This window comes from Miscanthus floridulus, chromosome 10 (genome assembly GCF_019320115.1).
Source record: "Miscanthus floridulus cultivar M001 chromosome 10, ASM1932011v1, whole genome shotgun sequence".
NCBI lineage: Eukaryota > Viridiplantae > Streptophyta > Magnoliopsida > Poales > Poaceae > Miscanthus > Miscanthus floridulus.
Genome location: NC_089589.1, coordinates 21,168,272 through 21,191,926, shown reverse-complemented (window position 1 = coordinate 21,191,926; position 23,655 = coordinate 21,168,272). Strand labels below are relative to the sequence as shown.

The following is a 23,655-nucleotide window of genomic DNA, read 5'->3' as shown; positions in this document are numbered from 1 at the left end:
TGGAGAATGACGCGGCAACGCTCCCGCCGGCCACATGACCATTATTGCTAGTACTGCAGAACACGGCACCGCGCTGCGGACGTGAGTGGTGTAGCAGGCAGCAGTCAGCGGTCAGCAGCAGCACAGGTGAGGTTGCGGAACGTACACGCAAGCTGACGACGATGTAATCTACTGCACTCAGTAGACGGCAGCAGCTAGTCTACTCCTGCTCCTACTTAGGCTTGCCGATGCCAGGATGTGATCTGTGGCTGCACCGGTCACGATGTTTATTTTCAACCCAAAATCCAAAAAAGTACTACATTAGCCATCACATCGAATGTTTGCGGCCCGTACATGAAGCATTAAATGTAGACGAAAAAAAACTAATTGCACAGTTTGAGGAGAAATTACGAGCCGAATGTTTTGAGCCTAATTAGTTCATGTTTGAACACTAATTGCCAAATAAAAGCGAAAGTGCTACAGTAACCCAGACTCCAAACTTCCCTCCACTAAACAAGGGCTAATTATTAATTAATTAACCCGCTCGATCATGCACCGTCGTCAACCACGAGAAATTCCTGGCTTCGGCCTCTCATCTTTTGCCCTTTTGCTTTGCTGGGTGTTCGTGCCTCTTTTTTAGGGGTCCTTTGGATCACGGGTGAAACGCTGGCAAAACGAAGGAATCGAATCCATATGATTTGATGACGTCAGCGCTTGTTTGGGAACGCATAGGTGAAACGCAGGAATCACGCAGGAATCGAATCCATAGGATTTCGTCACTCACAACGACACGGGAACGAAAACATCTGCTCCCAGCTCTTGTTTTCACGAAGACCGAGGCAACAGTGGCGTCCCCCTTATAAAAAAACGTCCCCGTCCCCCACGGTGAGGCGCTGGTCCTCGTCGTCGTCCCCGTCCGCCGCGGTGAGGCGCTAGAGGCACCCCAGCGCCAGCTCCTGCGCCCGCGTCGTCCGAGCACGGTGCCAAAGGAAAGGAGTGATTCCTCTGGAACTCCACTTGCTTTCCTTTCCTACGCTTAGCGATTCCTATTGTTTTCCTTCGATCTCCCCGTGAGCCAAAGAGGCCTTTACAGGGCACCGAGTGATTATGGCGCCTGCAGGGGACAGCCAGTGGTGATTCAACCTCTGCCCAAAAATAAAATTTATCTGTCACCCAGAAGGCCAGAAATCCCAGAGGGTGGCGTGGCGACTGGCGATGCACATTTCAAAGCTTTTGGCTCCCGAGCGAGTTTATTTATTGTATCCTCTGACGCTGCGGTCCCGGCGGTGCATCAGCGTGCGATGGAATGCTGCGCATTTGTTTGCGAACTAGATTTTTTTTAATTTTAATATTTTTGTAAACTAATTTTGAATCTAATACTGACTTTTTTTTTCAAAACTAACACTTCTGGCCGCGCCTATTGTCATTGCGTGACGAAATGCATGTACCGCGCCATACATGGTGGCGCGGCGGATGGCTGACGTGGCGACGACCGGAGAGGCTGACCGGCTGACATGGCAGGGCCTGCCGCGCCACCGATCTTGGCGTGGCAGTGCCGCGCCCTGATCCGTGGCACGGCAGAGCCAAATAAAAGCCCCGCGGCCAGTCCCGCCTGCCCGAGCAGCAAGGTCGCTTGCCCGCTCCCGCCCGCGCCTGGCGGATTCTATGAGCTCCTCCACTTGCCATCACTCTGTCTCTTTCGTGCATTTAACCTCCACATACAACCGTTTTTGCATATCACGTGGTACCTCAACTCCTGGTCCGAATGAGTGACGGTGTACGGCCTATGGTGATACACAACATGGTCCTGAAGAAAGAGCTTCATCTCTGACATTGTATTGAATATCATCCCCTATCTAAGGGTTTCTTTCTCATGGTCATATAATGATTTTCTACACATCTGAAGACCGGTGTCACAAACTGCCATATCGGTCATGTTGACATCCTATAGTTCGGAATGCCCCTGAAAGGTACGTTCATCCACCTTAGTTGCTCAAGCTCAATCGCTGTGTAAGGTGGTGGTGGAACGTACTGTGAAGCGCCTCCTATTCTACCTCATGAATCATATGAGGTACCACCCTCTGGCAAATCTATGACTAGTCTATCCTGAGCCGGCATAGCATGAAGTACCTCAGTTGGTACTGATAATGGCATAGCATGAACCGATACTGGCATGGCATCAACCGGTGTTGGCATAGCATCTGTACCTCCTTAGTCATCATCAGAATCATCTGAATCACTGCTAACAACATCACCGATCATGTCCTCCTCCTCCTCTTACCGTTCGAACTCATTCACATCGAAGTCATTGCTTATACAGCCTACTACAGTTGAATGAAACGGCTCCTGCATCAACTGACCGTCTAAATCCATGTTATCTTGAGTTGCTTCTTCTTCGACCCCTAATTCTGGTTCATTGCATCCAAAACCATTAATGGACGGACCATCCTGAACACCCTGCATCCTGTACCTATTCTCCACCACCACCTCAGCCATGGGCACATTGGAACATTGGAGCACCCTATTATAGCGAGACCAGTGAGCAGGGTCGCGTAAGGGCATGAGGACATAGTGTGCCCTAGTATTCCCAGTATCAAACCTCCCCTTCAGTGTGAAATCATCGCCAAACTTTGTATTAAAACAGACACAAAGGTCGTTGAAGATAGGATGTTGATCAAACCATTCTAATTCTTCTTTCATATCCTCAAACATATCATCTTCTCTCCTAACACTTTCTCCGTATAAAACTCTAACACAACAATTCATCTACAAAAGCATTTCAAGAAACTCCATCAAGTCATTGAAATCGTCGTACGTAATTTCCATAGTAATATTAATACCTATTCTAACTATAAGTATACTAACTAATCTAATATTAACATCTATACAAGGTGTCGGTGTTTCGAACAAAAAACAACTAGTAAATTTATAATTGTTGCACGTTAGGCTTGGATGGTGCACTAAAGAACACAAGATTTATACTGTTTCGAACAGAATGTCCCTACGTCCAGTTTGCTGCTGCTCGTGTTATTAGTACCAAAAAGGGTTCTTAGTAGGGCGTACAAACGGTCGAGAGAGGGACAGGTCCCAAGTCTCTAATGGAAGGGTCGAAAGGATGCCAAGAGCTTGGTTACTGCTTGGCTGTATGCTGCGTGCGGAATCGGTTCGTCTTTGTTTTGCGTATCCAAAACGATCCGTCTCTTTAGTGGGTCTCCCTGCCCTCCCTTTTTATAGATAAAGGGGGCAGGGGTTATAGATGGGAGAAAGAGGAAAAAACCAAAGGTAGAGAAGGTCCTTCGAAGGAGTCGGGTCTTCCTTTTCCCCTGTGCCTGCCCTGCTAACATGACAGACCGTATCAGAGATGGCGTGTTCGCTGATCCTTATAGGGCCATGCCCCGTCATCTTTCATCAAGTGGGTGCGTCCCATCCTACATCGGCGGATGGTGCGGCGTGCCAGAGAGCCAAGCTGTGACCCTGCGGGGAGTAGACGGGGAAGTGACCATAGTGGTTGTCGTATGCTTGTGTTAGTATCGTAGATGATGTGAGCTCTGTCTTAGATCGTAGTGGTTGTTGTATGCTTGTGTTAGTATCCGCGTCCGAGGGTTGATGGTGGCGCCTACAACACTGTGGGACAAAAGTCAGCACCTACAACACTGTTCGGGCTCTGTCAGGTCGAAAAGGGCCTAAAGCGTCCGTCCCGTCGTATCCTGACAGTACCTTCCTGTAGGTATGTAGGGCATGGTCCTCGGTACAACGGTTGACTCGAATGTCCGGTCGTACCCTGTGCTCGTCTTTATGAAGGAGCAGGGTGCAGTCGTCGGGCGAGGCGCAGCCTGCCGTCAGACATCGGGTGAGGCAGGGCCTGCCCTCAGCCGTCGGGCGAGGCTTAGTCGACCCTCAGACATCGGGCGAGGCGGAGCCTGCCCTCGGACGTCGGGTGAGGCGAAGCCAGCCTTCGGACGTCGGGCGGGGCGGAGCCAGTCCTCGGGAGTCGGGCGAGGCGGAGCCTGCCCTCGGGGGTTGGGCAAGGCAGAACCAATCTTTCGTCGTTCGGACAAGAAGCGTAGTAACGTTCTTGTCTGATCGCAAGCGTCAATGTTCGATGGTTATTAGTTCCACCTCATTGGGTACCCTGATATTAGGTCCCCGACAATAGCTTCTGAGCCCCCGGGTGATTCGAACAGAATCACTCGGGGGTGATTTGTCTTGCTAGAGGGTGCACGCGAGCGCACCCGACGGATATAGCCCCTGAGCCCCCGGGTGATTCGGATAGAATCGCACGGGGGGTATTTTGATTCGCTAGAGGGTGCGCGCGAGCGCACCTGTCGGGTGTAGCCCCCGAGCCCCCAAGTGATTTGGATAGAATCACCCTTGGGGTAATTTCGGACCCTTCGCGGGTATGGCTGTGAGATTTGGTTATTGTCAACTAGACAGTTTAAAGTAAACCCTGGTATCCCGTTCGTGGGGATTCGTCTAGGGTTAACCCGGTTGGGACTTGATTGCGCATCGAGGTTCCCTTGAGGCTTGTGTGCCTGAGTTCTATCTAATCGTGGGCCCATCCCTCGTTGGGATGGTCATCGAGACTGTTGGGCCGGCCCTTGAACTCCTAGGCCAAGGGAGGCTGGAGAAAATCCTTTTTGACCTGTATCCCCTCCATGGGAAAAGAGTCCTGGTCTGCCTAGGGATGGCAAAACGTTCGGCGCGATTTTGGTGGGAAAGGATAGGGATCGCGGGCGCATATCCCACGACGTGATGTGGCGGTGTATCGTGGTAGGCTCGAAGACCTAGGCAGGTGATTTCCCTTCTCGCATCCGTCGCCTCTATAAAACCGAAGGGTTCGCCCCCAGGGTTCTGTACTCTGCCTCTTCGCCTTCGCATCGACAACCTCCGCCGCCAATCGCCTGAGCTTCCCGCACTCCCATTGCAGCCACCGTCAAGCCCATATCCGCATCGCAACTGTCGTTAAACTCGCATCCACCCCCTCCCAATCGTTTTAATGGAGCCGTGGTGCAAATCCAACATCACCCCTCAGCGCTTGGAGGGCCTCATTCACCGTGGCCTCCTTCATCCGCTAACCCCCGCCGAGGAGTGGTGGCTTCCTAGCAATGAGTACGAGTCATCGCCGCCCGAAGGGTATGTCGTGTCCTTTGCTCACTTCCACAAGCGGGGATTCACCATACCTGCTCACAAGTTCCTTTGAGGGCTGCTGGATTACTACCAGGTGGAGTTGCAGCACCTTACTCCCAATGGGGGTCCAGCACATTGCGGCATTTGTCGCCCTGTGTGAGGGGTTCCTAGGGATTAGTCCCCACTTCAACCTGTGGTGGTATCTCTTCGCCGTCAATCTATCGAAGAAGCAGGATGGGAAGCAAGAGCTGAGCGTGTCGACGGGATGTGCCAGCGTTCATCTTCGCAACAACCGGGTAAATGAATACATGTCGATGCGTTTGTCGACCTCCAACAAGGGGTGGCATTTGCTTTGGTTTTACGTCAAGGACGACGTTGCCGCCCCCTTGCCAGTGTTCTCTGGGCACATCATCGAAGAGGTCCCGGGGTTGTGGAAGTGGGGTGTCCCAAACAAAAACAAGAAGAGGATCAAGGACCATCTTGCCGCCCTCCAAATTCTGAAGGAGAGGGGCGTGAAGGGATCGGGGATCATCGGCGCCTACCATACGCGGAGGGTGGCGCCTATGATGAGCCGCGCGCTTCCCCTGTACCTGATGGCACCCGGGGCGTCGCTCGAAGGGACGATGCTTGTCGATGAAGCGCTCCCCCCACTGAAGTGGCGCAACACATCAAGGAGGTGATGGAGCCTACAAAGGACAACATCGGTGTTGTCCTTGATTTCATGTATCCGGTGCCGGGGCATCCTGCAATGAGGCCAGAACTAGGGTTCATCGATTTTGTAAGTTCTTTTCCCCCGTGTCTCCTTTTTTCTTGAATTCCCATCCCCTTGATGCTGACCTCGGTATAGCGGGACCAGCCGTAGAGACTCGTCCTCGAGGATAGCCTGGCTCCACTACCGAAGGACCGGATCCTGGTGACAATGAATTGCACCGTGGCCAAGTGGGATAGGAAGACGAGGGAGCTCAAGAAGAAGAAGATGCTACGGAAGCAACAAGCATGGGAGCGAGGAGAGGAGATAGGCAGTGATGACGACGACGGCGAGGAGTTCGATGAGGTAGTTGCCGATGTGTAGTGGGATGTCCTAGAGGGCGAGGATTCGCTGACAGACACCCGCTTGCCCACGCAGGGACCCTTCCCGTTCCATGCGGAGGGAAGTGAGTCCGTGTGGCCAGTGGAGACGGTCCAAACAATCGACCCACCCTCAGGACTAGTGGGAGCGGGCGGATCAGCCGCCACTCCCAGGGTGCCATGGGAGGACCGATGGATGGGGGGAGGTGGATCTACCGCCACGCCCCACGAGCTGATGGAGGCGGGCGGATTTGCCACCGTGCCCGATGTACCGACAAAGAGGGGTGGCTCCACCGTCGTGCCCTCGGAGACAAGGGAGATGAGCCCCCCAGCCCGGGAGCAGGGGGCAGACTCGAAGCGGCCCCGCCCAGACGAGTTGGAGCAGGAATCTAGGGGTTCATCCCCAAAAGTTCCTACCGCCTAACTACGCCAGCGTAAGTCACCGATTCCTCTGTTTTTCCTGTTCTTCTATTTTGTAGTGTGACCTTATGCCTTTTAACTCCTGCAGAATCTTGCGATGGGGCCGTTCTTTAGCGCTGGCGCCCAAGAATAGCGTCGTTCTTCAGGTGGAATGGACGTCGTCGTCCGACGTCGCTCCTGTTTCAAGCAGGAGCGGTGCCGATGTTGCGGCCTCATCGGCCAGTCAGGCACCACCCACGGTGGCACCTGCGCCCTTGGTGGGTCAAGCAGGCGCTGGGGCTAAAGAATTGCCTTCGGGGGTCGCCGAGCAGACGATGGCGGAGGTGACTCCACCGCCTACGTTGGAGCGGATGGAGCCGCCAATTGCGCCTATGGTGCCTTTTGTGGTGGGCGCGGCATCGCAAGCAGAGGCCCCGGCATCGCAAGCGGGGGTGGTCGCGACTGTGACAAGCCAGGCGCAGCCGGATGCAGCCGCGGTCATGTCCGACGAAGCGGCACAATCCATGCCATCGGCGGCCTAGGCGTCATAGCGATGGTGGAGTGGATCAGCGAGGGGTCACCCACGCGGAGTGAGCCGCCGCTCCAGTGGATGGCTCCACAGGACCCGACATCGACTTTCCTCTTGCTCGACGATTCTACCGAGAGCATGGAGCGGGAGAGTCTCGACATTGGGTTCTCGGCCATGATGGATTCCTTGAGCCAGGCTAGGGGCATCCTACGTGACATCATCATTCCCACTAGCCAGGTATCCGCTTGATCTTCCCTCTCGCTTTCATCTTTTCTTCATGTATTCTTGTATTTTCGTATTTTTGATACTGGTCTTCTTTTTAGTCCCTTACCGCTCGTAGCTGGGAGAAATCCTGGTTCCTCCATGAGCATAAGGTGGAATGGGACCGCCTCACCGAGGAGGCCTGGCTGCATGGACATGTGAGCGCCTAGCTTGCTGCCGCCCAATAGCGGGAAGCCGAGGCACGTCAGGACGCAGAGGAGATCCATGGGATGTTCTAGGATCTATCGGCGAGGGTGCAACAGGATGAGGAGGCAGCCACCAGGGTCCAAAAGGAGTGGGACGAGCTGCTCCAGAAGGATGTCGAGGCCGTCGAGTGGGCCATCGACCTCCTATCTGAGCTAGAGACGGAGCAGGATCTCAAGCCGAGAGCCGAGGAAAGTTCCACGGCCCTACAGTAGAGGGTGAATCAGGACGCCGAGGAGATCGGCCGGCTATGCAGGGAGCGAGACAAGCTACACCAAACTGTAGAAAGACTTCGTTCGAAGCACGGCACGGTCCGCGGGGAGCACGGCTAGGCCATCCGAGAGCACGACGAGGCGCGTCAGGTGGTCAACTCCCTCTGGACGGATCTTGGAACCATGGTGACCCAAAGGCTAGAGGCTGAGAGCATTTCTGCTAGGCCTGGCATGGAGCTCGCCAAGGCGCGGGGGATTGTTCAGGTCGAGAGTGATGAGCATGATCTCCTACGCGCTGCTGTTGGGGTGGTTTTTGATGACCTGGGGGTGGTGCGGCCAGAGGAAACCAGCTCACTTGCAGCCTGTGCCGTGGGTATCACGGTGCGGGTGCGCCAGCTTGAGGAGGACGACTTTCACACCAGGATCACCCAAGCCTTTGCCGTTGCCCGCTCTCATTATGATCGAGAAATCAACCTGGAGGCAATGAGCCTTGGCTTCGTGCCTGGCTACGCAAACTCTAAGTTGGATGAGATTGAGAAGGCGGTGACTCCTATTGCGCGGAACCTAGCGGACTGGCTGAAAGACATAGTTCTCCCTCCGAGGAAGTAGTTAGTCGAATAAGTTTGATAAACATTTATCTGTAATATGTGGACAAGTGTTGGTGCTTTTCGTGTCCAAAAATAGTTTTGTAATTTCATTTCATAATTTTGTTTCGTTCGTTTGATCTTACTTTCTTCCCTTTTGCATTCGAGAGAAAAGGTTTATGCGATCCGACCCTTCCGTTCGTTACAACTATAGGGCCCGAGGTGTATAAGGGGAAGTTTTGATTATGCTGGTGAGCGGAGATACCATAGCCGTCGGGGCGTAGGCTTCTTGCAGTCTTACCGGGCATGCTCATTTACTTGTTCCCACAAACCTTGTCGCTAACCTTAACGCAAGGAAGAGGTCTGATGCGACGACTATTTCAAAAAAATAAGGGAAGGTATTTATACCTTTATCAGCCCTCGAGTGAGATCCGACCCCTTGCGGTCGCTGGGGTCGGATGTTACTGGAGACCGAAGCAAGGGTAGCAAACTTACTCTTGTATTCACACGTACCCCTTACTTAGGATTTTGATGATCGTTCCATGACCGTGCGTTTGGTCTCATTGCTGGCCTGGACTTCCCCGTGCCCCCGCGCGTGGTGGGGATTCGGTCAAGGGTTGGCTCGTTTTGTGATTATCGCCCCGTCTATGGTTTCCACAACTGGAGGGGTGGAGGCGTCGTCTCTTGCCTCAATGGCTCGAGTGACGTGTGCGATGAGCTCGCTAGCGGGGATATTCGAACGGAATCCGATCCCATTGCTTTGCAACAGGGTCGGCAAAGCCCTCGGGTGGCATTTCGTTGCTCCTTGACCTGCCTTCCAATAGATTCCCCCTCAATGGGGATTCTATAGGCTCAGAAAGAGGTTGGATTGAACTAGAAGGATTGAGATGACCCTATCCACCTCAATGCGGGTTGGGCAAAGGCTGCTGAGGCTCATCTGCATTTTCCCCCTGGCTCTTGTCTGATGCGAGGTGGCCTCGGACCCTTCGTGGGCCAACCTTCGAACCTCTGTCTCTCGATCTCGGATCGAGTGACTCAAACCCCTGAGCCCCTTGGTGTCTGATAGGGGGTCGGTCGTGTTTTGCGCGTGACCCCATCCTCGGTTTTTGCAATCGGAGGGGCTGAGTTAACGACACTTGCCTCGACGACTCGAGTGTCGTGCTCAATGAGATCGCTAACGGGCATGTTCATGTGGGATCCGGGTCCGTCATTAGCTAACGGGGTCGGCAGAGCCCTTATGTGGCATCCCACTACTTCTTAACCCACCTCCCAATAGATGCCCGAGCCGTTCGATAGGCTAAGGTGGCCCATTGGCCTCTCCTCGATGGAGATTCTATGGGTTTGGCTCGAGGTTAGAATCGAACGAGAAAGGTTGAGATGTTCCTGTCCGCTTCTGAGCGGGGTCGAGTAAGGCCACTGGGGCTCCTCTCAGTTTTTATCCCCTGGCTCTGTTTGACGCGAGGCGGCCTTGAGCCCTTTGTGGGTCAGCCTTCGAACCTCGGTCAGTTGCCGCACATATCGAATGAGGTGGGTGCCGCTTCGTGGCACGACATGAAGCATTGAGATGCGACGATCGCATATACAATGTTTGGATGTATGGGTTTAATGTACGATTTAATTGAAATGAGAGCGAGGGTCAGTAGTGTTACCTTAGCAGTATGAGTGATGAGAGGCTCTTACCAGACATGCTTGTGCGGGGTTCGAGTCCAACATTCGCGATGGGGTCGGCGTGACCTGCACGAGCAGCACAATTTTTCATTTCTGTCTCTCGATGGCGATTCGAGCCGTTTGATTGACTTTAAGCGACCTGATAGCTTCTCCTTGAAGGAGATTCTGCAGGCAGACCCCTCCGAACCCTTCTCAAGAAGGAGGATGCAAAAGCTTGGGGTACGGGGAACTGTGAATTCAATTATGCTGGTGAACAAAAACACCGTAGCCGCCGGGGCATAGGGTCTAGCGGTTCGTCCAGTTTTATTCAAAGTTTTACACCCGCACCCTGTGTCTCTGGTTTTTTAACATAAGGAGGGGTCAGGCGATGAGGATGTCTAAACAAGTAGACACTCTCTACAACCCCTGAGCGATGTCCGTGCCCCTGCCATTGCTAGGGTCGGAAGCTCGGTAATGAAATTAGCATGCAAAGTAAGTGAACAGAGGTGCTTATCTTTCAACGGTCGTTCGTTCATCATTTTACCTGGGCCGTCCGATCGACCCAAGAGGCCCATTGGGCCACCCTAGATGGGGGTTCCGTCGTTGGGTCGTTTCATGGTCCTGCCTGGGTTAGCGGAGAGTCGCCTGCATGCGGGTGCGCCCTAATTCTCGCGCCCAACGCACGGTAGTGGTGGGCCATGCCCAGGCAGCGTCCTGTTTGACCGGGCAATGTCTCGTCGACCAGAGCACATCCCGTCGGTCTAGGCGCGTCCCCTTGGATTCCCGTCAGCATCGATTTCCCATCTGCATTGAATGGGGGAATAAAGAGAGTTTTTCATCCCAACCTTTCACCTTTCCGTAGCTGCTGCGCTTCTTCCTTCAATAGGGGGGGAGGTGAGCTCTCGTCCCATTCCTTCGCCTGTTCCTGAGCCGCTACCTCTCCTCCTTTCTCCTTCTCGCTGAGCACGTTAGTATGTCGCGGCGATTCCTAAGTGAGAGAGGGTAATGCGAGGGGGAGGAGAACTCACAGATCCATTCATGAATCCAGAGTGCGATGTCGAGCTAGAGGTCATCCAACATAGATGAGATGGTATCGGCCGCCTTCGCCAAGAAGGGGCCGCCTCCATCGAAGGAGGGAGTGCACTATAGGGTGCTGAGCGTTGTCGGCTTTGCTGTCGTTCGTGGTGGTCTTTCTTCGGCGGGAAACGCCCCCCGCCGAGACGCCGTTGTCAGGGCTATGGCTGATCATGGTGGCGTAGTCCCTGGACACCCCGGCGTAGGTGCCGTTCTCAGGGTTACGGCTGATCACGATGGTGTAGTCCCTGGACGCCCCGATGTAGGTGCCGTTGTCAGGGTTGCGGATGATCACGATGGCGTAGTCCCTAGATGCCTCGGTGAGGGCACCATAGTCGCCGACATGGTGCTCAACGTTGCAGATGACGGCGCCCTCGAGGATCCCGCGGAGCGGTAGGACGTCACCAATGGAGAGCGTGGCACGACGACCATAGTAGTGCTCATAGTAGGACTGGTCAGAAACTGTAATTGAATAAGTTGTGGGGGAGCCCTCGAGTGAACGTTCTTTTGTATTTATGAATACATTAGTCCTTTTTGTGATGAAGTCACTTTGTAAGCGATGAATTTGTGAAAAAAATGAACAAGTTTTCAACTTTTGTTACGACAAAAAACTTGGAGTGCGAGCGAATCAATTCTGATCATGCTGGTGAGCAAGGAGGCCATAACCACTAGGGCGTGGGTTTCCCACAGTCCTACCAATTATACTCAGATTTTGTTCCCGAAATCCTAGCCCTTAGGACTTGCCATGAGAAAGGAGGGAAAACTCAGAGAATGTTTGCAAAGATAACACAGAGAGTGTTTATGAGATAAACGTACTTATATCAGCCCCCGAGTGAGGTCCGACCCCTCGCAATTTGCAGGGGTCGGATGTCACTAAAGATCGGGGATTTTTTTAAGACAAAAACTGATAAGAAAAAGTGTGCGTTTATTTCAGGGTAAAAATGACATAGCTGCTCGATGTTCCAGGTGTTGGTGAAGACCTCGCCGTCGATGGGTTTCAACTTGTAGGCGCCTGGCCGAAGTACTTCGACAATGACGTATGGCCCTTCCCAGGGTGGGGAGAGCTTGTGATGGTCCTTGTTGCTCTGCACGAGGCGGAGAACCAGGTCCCCGACATTAAAGGCAAACGGAGGAGGGCGATGTCACGAGCTTCATCTAGCTGGTCCATGGCATCTTGGTGGGATGCCTCGGCTCCCTGTTCATCGTATGCTCTGATTCTTGGCGCTCCATAGTCGAGGTCGGTTGGGAGGACAGCCTTAGAACTCTAGACCATGAAGAAAGGCGTGTAGCCGGTGGCCCGGCTGGGAGTTGTCCTCAGTCTCTAGAGCACCGCTGGGAGCTCAGCGACCCAGGGTGCACTGAACTTGTTCAACCGGTTGAAGATTCTGGGCTTAAGGCCCTGTAGGAGCATGCCGTTTGCGCGCTCGACCTGCCCGTTCGTTCGGGGGTGCGCGATGATGGCCCAATCGACCTGGATGTGTTGTTCATCGTAGAATCGAATAAATTTTCTACCAGTGAACTGTGTGCCATTGTTTGTGATGATGGAGTTTGGTACTCCAAAGCGATGGATGATGTCGAGGAAGAATAGCATGGCTTGCTCGGATTTGATCACGGAGATCGGCCAGGCTTCGATCCATTTTGTGAATTTGTCTACGGTGACAAGCAAGTGGGTGTAACCCCCGGGTGCCTTCTTGAGAGCCCCAACTAGATCGAGCCCCCATACCGCGAAGGGCCACGTGATGGGGATTATTTGGAGTGCCTGGCTCGGGAGGTGAGTTTGCCAAGCATAGTACTGGCACCATTCGCAGGTGCGTACGATCTGCTTGGCATCGGCTACTGCAGTGGGCTAGTAGAAGCCCTGTCGGAATGCGTTCCCAACCAAGGTTCTAGGCACGGCGTGGTGACCGCAGACCCCACCGTGGATATCACTCAGCAGAAGCTTCCCCTGTTCAAGGGGGATACAGAGCTGTAGGATCCCAGTGTGGCTTCGTTTGTAGAGTTTGCCCTCTACTAGAACGAAGGACTTAGCGCGACTGGCGAGCCGTCGAGCTTCCGTCTTGTCCATCGGCAGCGTGTCACGGAGGAGGTAGTTGAGGTAGAGTGCTCTCTAGTCGTCTATAGAGTCAGGCTCTATCGCTGGATCCTCTTCAAGCTCCATGACCTCGGGGCCAGACGGAGCTGCTGGTCGGTTAGCCCCCAGGGCCGGATCAGGCGGGCCATCGTCGGCCCGTTCTGACCCTTCGTAGTGCACTGAGTGCTTATGTTGGTCGCTAGCGAAGACACCCACTAGTACTGGCTCTCGACCGGATGCCGCTTTTGCAAGCGCATTGGCTGCCTTGTTGAGGTGCCTTGGGATGTGATTGAGTTCAAGGCCATCGAATTTGTCCTCCAGTCGTTGGACCTCTTGGCAGTACGCAACCATTTTGGCATCGTGGCAGCTTGACTCCTTCATGACTTGGTTGACGACCAGCTAGGAGTCACCCCGGATGTCGAGGCGTCGGATGCCCAACTCGATGGCAATTTGTAGGCTGTTGATGAGCGCTTCATACTCAGCCACATTATTTGATGAGGGGAAATGGAGCCGAACCATGTACCTCATGCGGACCCCGAGGGGTGATACAAAGACCAACCCTACGCCGGCGCCCTTCTTCATCAGCGATCCATCGAAGTACATCATCTAGTAATCTTGATCGACGACCGCTGGTGGCGTCTAGACCTCGGTCCATTCCGCGATGAAGTCAGCCAACACTTGGGACTTGATCGCCGTTCTGGAGGCATATGTGATGCCTTGATCCATCAACTCGAGTGCCCACTTCATGGTTCTTCCCATGGCGTCCTGGCTCTGGCTCTGGATGACCTCGCCGAGGGGGAATGACATCACGACCATCATGGGGTGTGACTTGAAGTAGTGGCGTAGCTTCCTCTTGGTGATGAGGACGGTGTATAGGAGCACTACAAAAAAATTGGTTTGTATGACATAAGCACACTGTCATGGTAATTACAAAATTGGTCATAAAAAGTGTCTTATGACAAAAAAAAAGCAGCGTCATGCCAGTCGTCATATAATGGCCATCACATAATGTACCTTGTGACGATAATATTGAGAACCGTCACAAATTGTTATGACCTTTTGTGATGTTTGTGTCTTTTCGTCACATATTGTTATATTTTATGACGACTGTAACTGTCACATATTGGTCGGTCAATGCGTCACCTAATGTACGAAACGTCATAAATGGTACGTGCGAGGATAGTCTGAGATAAGTTTTTTTTACGACACGGAAACATCATATATAAGTATGTGGATTTTGTGATGCCTAAATTTTGTCTTGTTTTGTATGGTAGTTAGAGACATTTTGAGACGACTGTATGGCGTCACAAATTGTCCTCTCATTCATGACGAGCATGGCAGCCATATTTAGTGACGACACACTGATCTTTCATCACAGCTCATAAAAGCATAATACACATACATATAAGCCAAGCCATCATCCACAACATTCTCATCACAAATCATAAATCATGCACAATTCAGTCAAGCCATCATGCATACACATAAATTCAAGACCAGAAGACAGTGGTTCAACATGTTCCAGCACACTCGTTCCACCATATAGTTCTAGGTTCCATCAGGCATGTTCCACCACAAGAGGTTCAAAGATACAGAGGTTCCATCACAAAGGTTCAAACATACAAACAGATTGCACATAGTTCTGACAAAGTTCCAACCACAGAGTAAGTTCTAGCAAGGTAGCAAAAACTTAGGCAAAGGCATCATCCTCAGACACTGCATTCATACCTACCTCAATCTTTCTAATGTTTCTGGATAGCTCGTAGCAGTGCATTAGTCTCTTCAAACTTGGTATGCATCCCCTTCACTTCCTCTTGGGTCTGACGCAGCAAACTTTGGTTTTCTTCAAGTGCAGCCTGTTGAGCTTGAAGTTGTGCTTGCAACTCTTCCTGCTTCCTAGCAGCTTTCTCTCTTTCTACTTGGAGTGTTTCCTCAAACTGAGCTTGTAGGCGTGCTTGTGCGGCTATCGATGTGGACCGGCCAGTCTTTGATGGTCGAGGGACACCAATGTTAGGAAGGAAGGTGGATACATAGCTGATCTGGCTGAGACAATCAACAACAATCTTGGAGGGAGACTTTTGTTCTTCTCCTTCTTCTGACTCTCTTTCCTTCTCTGCAACCATTTGTTCCTACATAAAATGAATCCACTTAATAACAAGGCCATACAACAGTGTTGAACCAGGCATTTACTTGAGTGCAGTACATGCATGTATCCATTGATTTTGTAACTTACATATATTTTATTTGCAAGACCAGTACAACCATTTTGGGGACTACTCATACATTCCCCAAAGAAATCAACAGCATATGGCTCCATGTTGTTGTACTTAGTTCTCTGCAGCATGTTAAAAACTTGGGATATAAGATTAGCCATAGATTATTTGTACATGCCAACAGCAAGATGCCAAAATATGTATGCACTACAGATCATACAAGTATTTGCCTTTGGATTTTTTATGCCAACAACAAATACAATCACTAGCAAAGTCAACTAATTACTGACAGTTCAAGAAAAACAACACAGGAACATGCATCAATGCAACCTGAACAGAACAAGAATAATAACTTGGCCTAAACAACACCTACTACTGATGATGATCATCTCTGATGACATAGCAATTCCTCTTGCAGATTTCAGTTTCAAATGGTCACCATAAAAGAATTGGAGCCTAAACACCTATTGATTATAGCTCACTCGGCACAGCGCAAATATTATGAACATGGGAGCTCATCTCAGAAATAATTGGAGCACGTGCTAACTTGACAGTTCAAAAGCACATGGTAATTACTAAGCTACAAATGTACAAAAGACATCATATCCATACCAGGCTGTATCAATGGGCAATATAGGACCTAGCTCTAGTCCTTTGATGAAGCTGCACTTGGGCACAGTTTACTTTATTCTTAGCACATTTTTCTTGCACCACATGCAATATAGAGTTGTCATTCACATGCACAGTATGCATTGCATATTAACAAAATCAGATAATTCAGGCATAGACCTGATTCTTTGGGTCACACCAGTACTCTACCAGCTTGGTCCATTCCTCTTTCTTCATTTTAGGTGGAGGTTGCTTGGCCAGCAGCTGTTCTTCTGTCAGTGACTCATCGAAGTACTTCTTTTTCAGGTGATACCTCGTCTGCCTTACTCCCCTCTTAATGATATCAGTGCATGCAGCTTTACTTGGTGCCTCATTCTTAACATCCACATCCAACCTTGACTGAAGCCACACAAATCATTTATTAGATACAATTTTTCACATGGGAGTAGAGTAATGCAAGAGAGTATTTGGAGGAGTGAAATAGTTGTCTCACCGCCACTTTGTCAAGCACTTTTTTTACTTCTGCCTTTCCCGCATCGTTGTCATAAAGCTTCCATGATGTGTAGATGGGCATGTTGTCTCTAAGGGCAACACCAGTTTTTGATGCCAGCTTCGCTGCCTAAAGTGGGACATCAGGTCTTTTCTTCCCTTCAGCCACTTGGATAGCTAGCTTCTTTCCTCTATTTAGCATCTTCTCTAAGCCATGACCCATGGTTTTCTTGTGGACATCCTTTGGAGGCGTTGCATTGGCAAATAATGATCAAAATGTGTTATTAAAGGCGTAACAATTGTAGATAATGAATGGAGAAACAAATTCTTAGAAACTCGTATTGTTTACCTGGAACTAAGTCATCTCTTGGTTCTCCTTCATATGTATGACCCTCTGAATTAGCGGCATCAAATTGCTCAGCTGACTCATTGATGTCATTGCTTTGCCTAGAGCTCTATCCACCTGGTGAGGTGTCTGCAGGAACTGCTTGGTTAACACTAGTTGTGGGAGTAGGTTGCTGAGATAGGGTAGCAGTGGCTCTAGGAGTACTATGCTCTGTGTTTGCACCTAGCGAAGACATGGCTGCACTGGACCTGGTGAATCTAGGAGGACTAGGTATTGTGTTTGCACCAGGCGTAGACATGGCTGCACTGGTCCTGGTGAATCTAGGAGGACTAGGTACTGTGTTTGCACTAGGCGTAGACATGGCTACACTTTTCCTGGTGTATCTAGGAGGACTAGGCTGTGTGTTTGGAATAGGTGAAGACATGGATGGACTGGTCCTAGTGACTCTTGGTGGAGTAGGCACTATGTCTGTAGTTTCTATGGTGTGGCTGCTGCTTGTAGTGAGGTGGCCTTACAGTTGGCTGCTACTGGAAATTGCATTTGGTTTTGGGTTGGCTTTCAAAGTGTTCTTAGGAGGCAAGGGATGTCTTGGCCTAGGCGGTGGACGGTCTACAGGCGAAGGCATGGCTGCACTTTGCCTAGTGATTCTGGTTGCCGTGCGCGGTGGCTGCTGGTTCACAGCCGCCATTGTTGCCACCTTTTGCTTCTTCTGCTGCGGGCGAGTTCCTAGAACCATTGGTCTTTCCTGGCAAGAGAAAAATGCATCTTATTAATTATAAAAGAAGTGTCAAGTAGATTAATTAACTACAATGAAGTATATATGTTTCAAATGGAGAGACCAAAAACTTGTTAATTGTCCAAGTAATGCATCTCACCTCAGTATTGACCTCATTATTGAGGTCATCATTAGAATTATCATCACTGTCAGATTGGTTATCAATGTTAGATGAAGGATCATACTTAGGTTCAGATTTTGGATTGTCAGATACTAGTCTCTTCCCTTTGCCCCCTTTCTGTTTTGAAAAAAACATCACTAATAGTCTGAGCTAACACCGGAATACCGAAAGACTTAAAAACTTCCTCAACAGCCTTTACATTCGCATCCCTCTCCTGCTCGTACTTGGTTTTTGTCATTTCTTGTATTACTTATTATGACCAAACGTAGAAAGAGTAGAAACTGGATTTAGTTTTTGTAAAAGAGTTGAAAAAAAACTAACAGATCAGTAGAGAAATTATAAACGAACCAAAAGGAGCAGTCTAATAGTTAGTCAAACCATTGAAATTGTAAATGAAACAAAATGGAGCTAATATCCTACTGCTTGGTGTATCTTGATACAAAGAGCATGTCGGGGTGCCTTTTTCTATGGGCTGTAGATGCAGCTAATATCATATTTCAATAAACATGACACAAATTCACAATTCTTTTCTTTAGCATGTCGGGTGAATAAAACAAGTATGAAACGGCAGTGCACTAACCAGCAGTCCTGCACTAACGCTTAACAACTGGTGTTGTCATACATGTACAATTTAAATGATTGTTTACATTTTATCATCTATAACACAGCAAGGCCAAAAGGCCATTCATGGTCTTTTGTGCTTCCCCACAGAAGTACTAGTGCAAGAAAGGGTCTAACTAACAAAGAAACCTCTAGGAAGCAAATAATTCACCACATGCATCGGCGACCCCTGCTGGAGACCCGTGCTGGAGAATGGAGCCTGCATCAACGACCCCTGCTGGAGAGTGGAGACGCGCCGGCCACCCTTGCTAGTGCCGCACCGGCCACCCGTGGTGGAGCCTGGTCGTCCACCCTAGCTGGAGCCTGGCTGGCCACGCCACCTGCTCCCATCGGCCCCTCCCTCCCACCAGCAGCAGCGCTGCCCACCCTCACAAGCAGGCGCGCCGCCCCCTCCCCCCCACAAGCTGCAGCGCCAGCCCCCTCCCACCCATCAGTAGCCTCGGTGCCCCCCAGAGGCAGCCTGGCCGGCGACCACAGATGCTCCCTCGCTCATGCCACGCCGGCCACCCATGCTAGAGAATGGAGCCTGCATCGGCGACCCCTGCTGGAGAATGGAGCCTACATCGGCCACACTTGCTAGTGCCGCGCCGGCCACCCATGGTGGAGCCTGGCCGTCCACCCTAGCTGGAGCCTGGCCAGCCAAGCCACCTGCTCCCGCATCTGCTGCCTCGGCCCCCTCCCCTTGACCAGCAACAACACCGCCTAGGTTGAGATGGATAGAAGCTGGATTTATAACAGTGCCCCATTTATTGTGCCCTATTTGTCTGATGTTGCACAATTCATGGAACTTGTCAAAAGTAGATATAGTGCAGATGAGAAAATCAAGTGCCCATGCCGAAAATGCCTGAACCAAATAGAAAAAGCCAAGATGAGGTACAGGAGGATATCGAAATCAATGGTATGTCTAGGTCCTATACAAGGTGGATTGACCATGGAGAGGGAGATAATGAGGTTGAACAAGATGATGATGGAGAACTCACTGTTGTACCTGAAGATATGTCATGGGAGGGAAATGACAAGGCAACACTTGATGAGGAAGGACAAGCTAAAGATGTCATAGAAGATAGTGCACGGGGAGTTCGGGGGTTGATTCAAGATTTGCACACTACAGCAAGTCATGGCTTTGGTGGTAACTTATATAAAGAAATCATGGAAGAGGCAAAGCGTGAGCTTTATCCAGGTTGCACCGAGGAATCTAGGCTTACTTTCATTATTAAACTGCTGCATATAAAAGTGTACAATCGAATAACAAATTCTGGGTTCGATGCTTTCCTTGAGTTGCTTTTGACATATTTGACGAATGTGACAGGCCTCCCTAAGTCCTATAACGAAATGAAAGCTCTACTTCGGAAGCTTGGTTTTGGTTATGTTTGTATTGATGTGTGCAAGTATGATTGTGCCTTATTTTGGAAGGACCATGAAGACGATGATCATTGCCCAATTTGTGGCTTCACAAGATGGAAAGTGAACAAGGAGGGCAAAAAGAAAGTTCCTCACAAGGTCCTCTGTTACTTTCCAATAATTCCACGCCTTCGAAGGCTTTTTATCTCAAAGCAGCAGGCATAGTATGCAAGATGGCACAAGGAAAAGAGGGCACCAGTTGAGAATGAAATGAGACATCCTGCTGATGGAGAAGCTTGGAAAGAATTTGATAATACTTTCAAGTCTTTTGCAGATGATCCCCGTAGTTTGAGGTTAGCCATTGCTACTAATGGATTCAACCCATTTGGTCAGATGACCAATTCATACAGCATCTGGCCAGTGATAATGGTTCCATACAATTTTCCACCATGGATGTGTATGGACCAATCCAATTATATGCTTGCTTTAATAATTCTAGGCAAAAAATCACTGGGTAAAGATTTCCATGTGTTCATGCAGCCTTTGATAGCAGACATGCTAACTCTTTGGGAAGGTGTCCCTACTTATGATGCATATGAAGGCAAAGAATTCAGTCTGCGTGCAGCGATTCTATGGGGAATCAATGACTACCCTGCATTAGGCACCATGCCAGGCATAACTACTAGGGGTTACTTCACATGTGTGCACTATGATGAGAATCCATGCTCCGAATGCCTGAGAAACAAAATTGGTTTCATAGGCCATAGACGTTTCCTCCCAAACGACCATCCCTGAAAAAACAGATCTTTCGATGGCCACCATGAAACTAGAGAGCAGCCAAGGAAATTTAGTGCATATGAGGTTATGGCAAGGTTGGATGAAGTTTGCTATGTTCCAGGCAAAAATCCAGATAAGCCAAAATCAAGAAAACGACGTCATAATGGAGAACCAGTATGGCATCTGAAGGTTAGATTGTATGATTTGCCATACTGGTCAAAATTGAAGTTGTAGTACAACCTTGATGTTATGCACATAGAGAAAAACATTTTGTCAACTCTACTTAATATTCCGAACAAGACAAAGGACACAATCGTTGCTAGACTAGATTTGGAAGACAGAGGTATAAGAAAAGAGCTTCATTTGTAGGAAGACACTGGTAATTCGTCCTCAAAGCCCAAAGCTTGTTACGTTCTAACACTAGAAGCAAAGAAGAAGTTCTTGCAGTTTGTGAGCAATGTTAAATTTCCAGATGGCTATGCTTCTAATATATCAAGATGTGTCAATATGGAGGGAGGAACAATGCATGGGCTGAAAACACATGACTGTCATATACTGTTGTAGTGTATTTTACCAGCTGGCCTTCATGGTTTGGTGCGGAAAGACGTATATGAAGTAATTGCTGAATTGGGTAGGTTTTTTAGACAACTTTGCTAAAAAACTCTAAAGGTTGATGCACTACACCAGATGAAGGACGATATTGTAATTATCCTTTGCAAGCTAGAGAAAATTTATCCTCCTGCATTCTTCGATGTTATGGTTCACCTAGCAGTACACTTACCAGATGAGGCACTCCTTAGGGGACCAGTTTAGTATGGATGGATGTATCCCGTTGAGAGAAGATTGGGCACCTTTAAGCGTTTCATCCGCAATAAAGCAAGACCTGAAGGATCTGTTGCAGAGGCATACACCGCATATGAGTGTATGACCCAGTGCTCAACATATTTCAGTGACATTTTTACTAGGTTCACTAGGCCTGAAAGAAACTTAGATGCAGAACATAACATGTCACCCAATGGTTACTCTATTTTTTGTCATGGTATTAACCTGTTGGGTGCTTCAACACTTCATTACGAAGATAAAGACTATGACTCCATGGTTTGGTTTGTTCTAAATAACTGCGAAGAGGTTGATGAATACAAAGAGTGAGTAATTGTTGTCATTTTATTTATGCCAATTTTAGTCAATATTAGTCTCACAATAAACTAATTAACTACTTCCTTTACAGAATGTATAGAGCCCAATTGGAACAACAACAGGTCAATAATATTGAAAAAATGATATCAACACACTTTGCTGCATGGTTTGAGAAACATGTGCGTGCAACTTTTACAACCTGAGTGAATCATTTATGGTACAATAAATTTTCAAAAATCACCAATTCTCTGTGTTTTCCTGTAGATTACCAGATTGAATTACGAAGGCACAACAAATGTTGATGAAGACTTGTACTCACTCGCATGTCGACCGGATAGGCGTGTGCGATCATACATAGCTTGTATAATCAATGGGGTACGGTACCACACTATGGTTCGTGAGGCACATAGGAAAACACAAAACTCCACCATCAAGACTGCAGGGGATCACAATGATGTCACTATTGACTACTATGGGACAATCAGAGACATTATTGAGTTGAGTTACACTAAGAACAGTAAAGGAGATAGATCTGTTATCTTATTACGGTGTGAATGGTACAATCTTGTGGGAAGGACATACCAAATGAAAGATGATGGTTACTTCAAGAGCATTAACATCGAAGGCCGATGGTATAAGAATGATCCTTTCATTCTAGCCATAGAAGCTTCACAAGTATTTTTCTTGGAAGATACAAAGTTCGGCTCATCTTGGCGAGTGGTACAAGAATTTGGCCACTGACATATATTTGATGTTGAAGAGTCCGACGGAAAGCAACCAATCCATGAACAAGTACAGATGAGATGTCAGGAGGCATACCAAGAGGAGAATACTTCGTCCAGAGATGGTACAGTGGGAGACATTTATCCTAATATGGATTTGTTGCACATGGACAATCAACCAAGCAGCCCTATTAGTAGAGACCTTGTCGAGAGCATCTGTGGACATCAACATACAGCTCAAGGTAATGAAACAGACGGCGAAGATGAAGATGAAGATGAAACCTTTCTTGAGTACCATAGTCCAGATGAAGACAACATATCAAAAGAAGACAATGATGATGACTAGCCTTTGCATTTCTAGAGCTATTTGTGAACCATGAACTTCTGTTAGTGATTCTGTTGTATCTGAATTATGCCATTGAAATTTGTATCTAAATTATGAAATTGTAAGACCTTGTATGCAATGATTTTGTTTCAATGTTAAACTTGATTTATGAATTCTATTCTATGCACATGTAACCTATTGGAAGTTACATACAGGCTATATGCTGCCAAAATATCATGGATATGTTATATGGTGCCCAGAATTCATTGAGATGATATATACTACAAACATTTTGGGTTTTTATGACAACCTGATAGTGTCATGGAAATTACAGGATCTATCATGATATATATGCTAGAAGTTACATACATGCTGCCAAAAATTCATCACACATAGGTTACACATCAAAGCAAAAAGGGATGTTTAATTCCAACATACATCACAAAGGTGCATATTTCATCACACAGACAGGTTACATATCCATGCACACAAGAGATGTACAGCATCACAAAGGCACATATTTCATACCAACTGCAAATACATCCTGGATAACAGGTTCAATACAACATGTCCTAGCCTACTTCATCATCATAGCCAAAAGCATATCAAGTGTGACCAACATATCCAACCTACTTCACAACATGTCCTACTTCATCATCATTGCCTACTTCAACGCTACAGTTACAACCAAAAGGATGGCCAACACCAAGAATGTTACATTCAGACAGCCACACACAAGACAAATACAGCTTCCCATGCCTTCCCTGTTCTTGCCAACCATTTCCTTCAACTAGTTCAGATTCTGCTCTAAGCTATCAATTTTTCCACCAGCTCAGGAACTTCTGTTGTCGAAGCTACTGCAATGGTCGAGGAAGCTGACAGTAGATAACCAATATCATGAAGGAACACCACATATTCTTCCTCGAACCAATACCTAGTACATGTCCCCTGCATCCAAATTAAAACAACAGGCAAATTAACATCAATAGTGCAGCCACTAAATGCTAAAAACACTACCATTCTC

The 23,655-nt window shown here is 48.8% G+C and overlaps 1 pseudogene; it reads left to right on the top strand.

The window, feature by feature from the left end:
• The first annotated feature begins 19,160 nt into the window (after positions 1–19,160).
• On the top strand, positions 19,161–22,652 carry LOC136488167 (uncharacterized; annotated as a pseudogene).
• Positions 22,653–23,655: the final 1,003 nt, after the last annotated feature.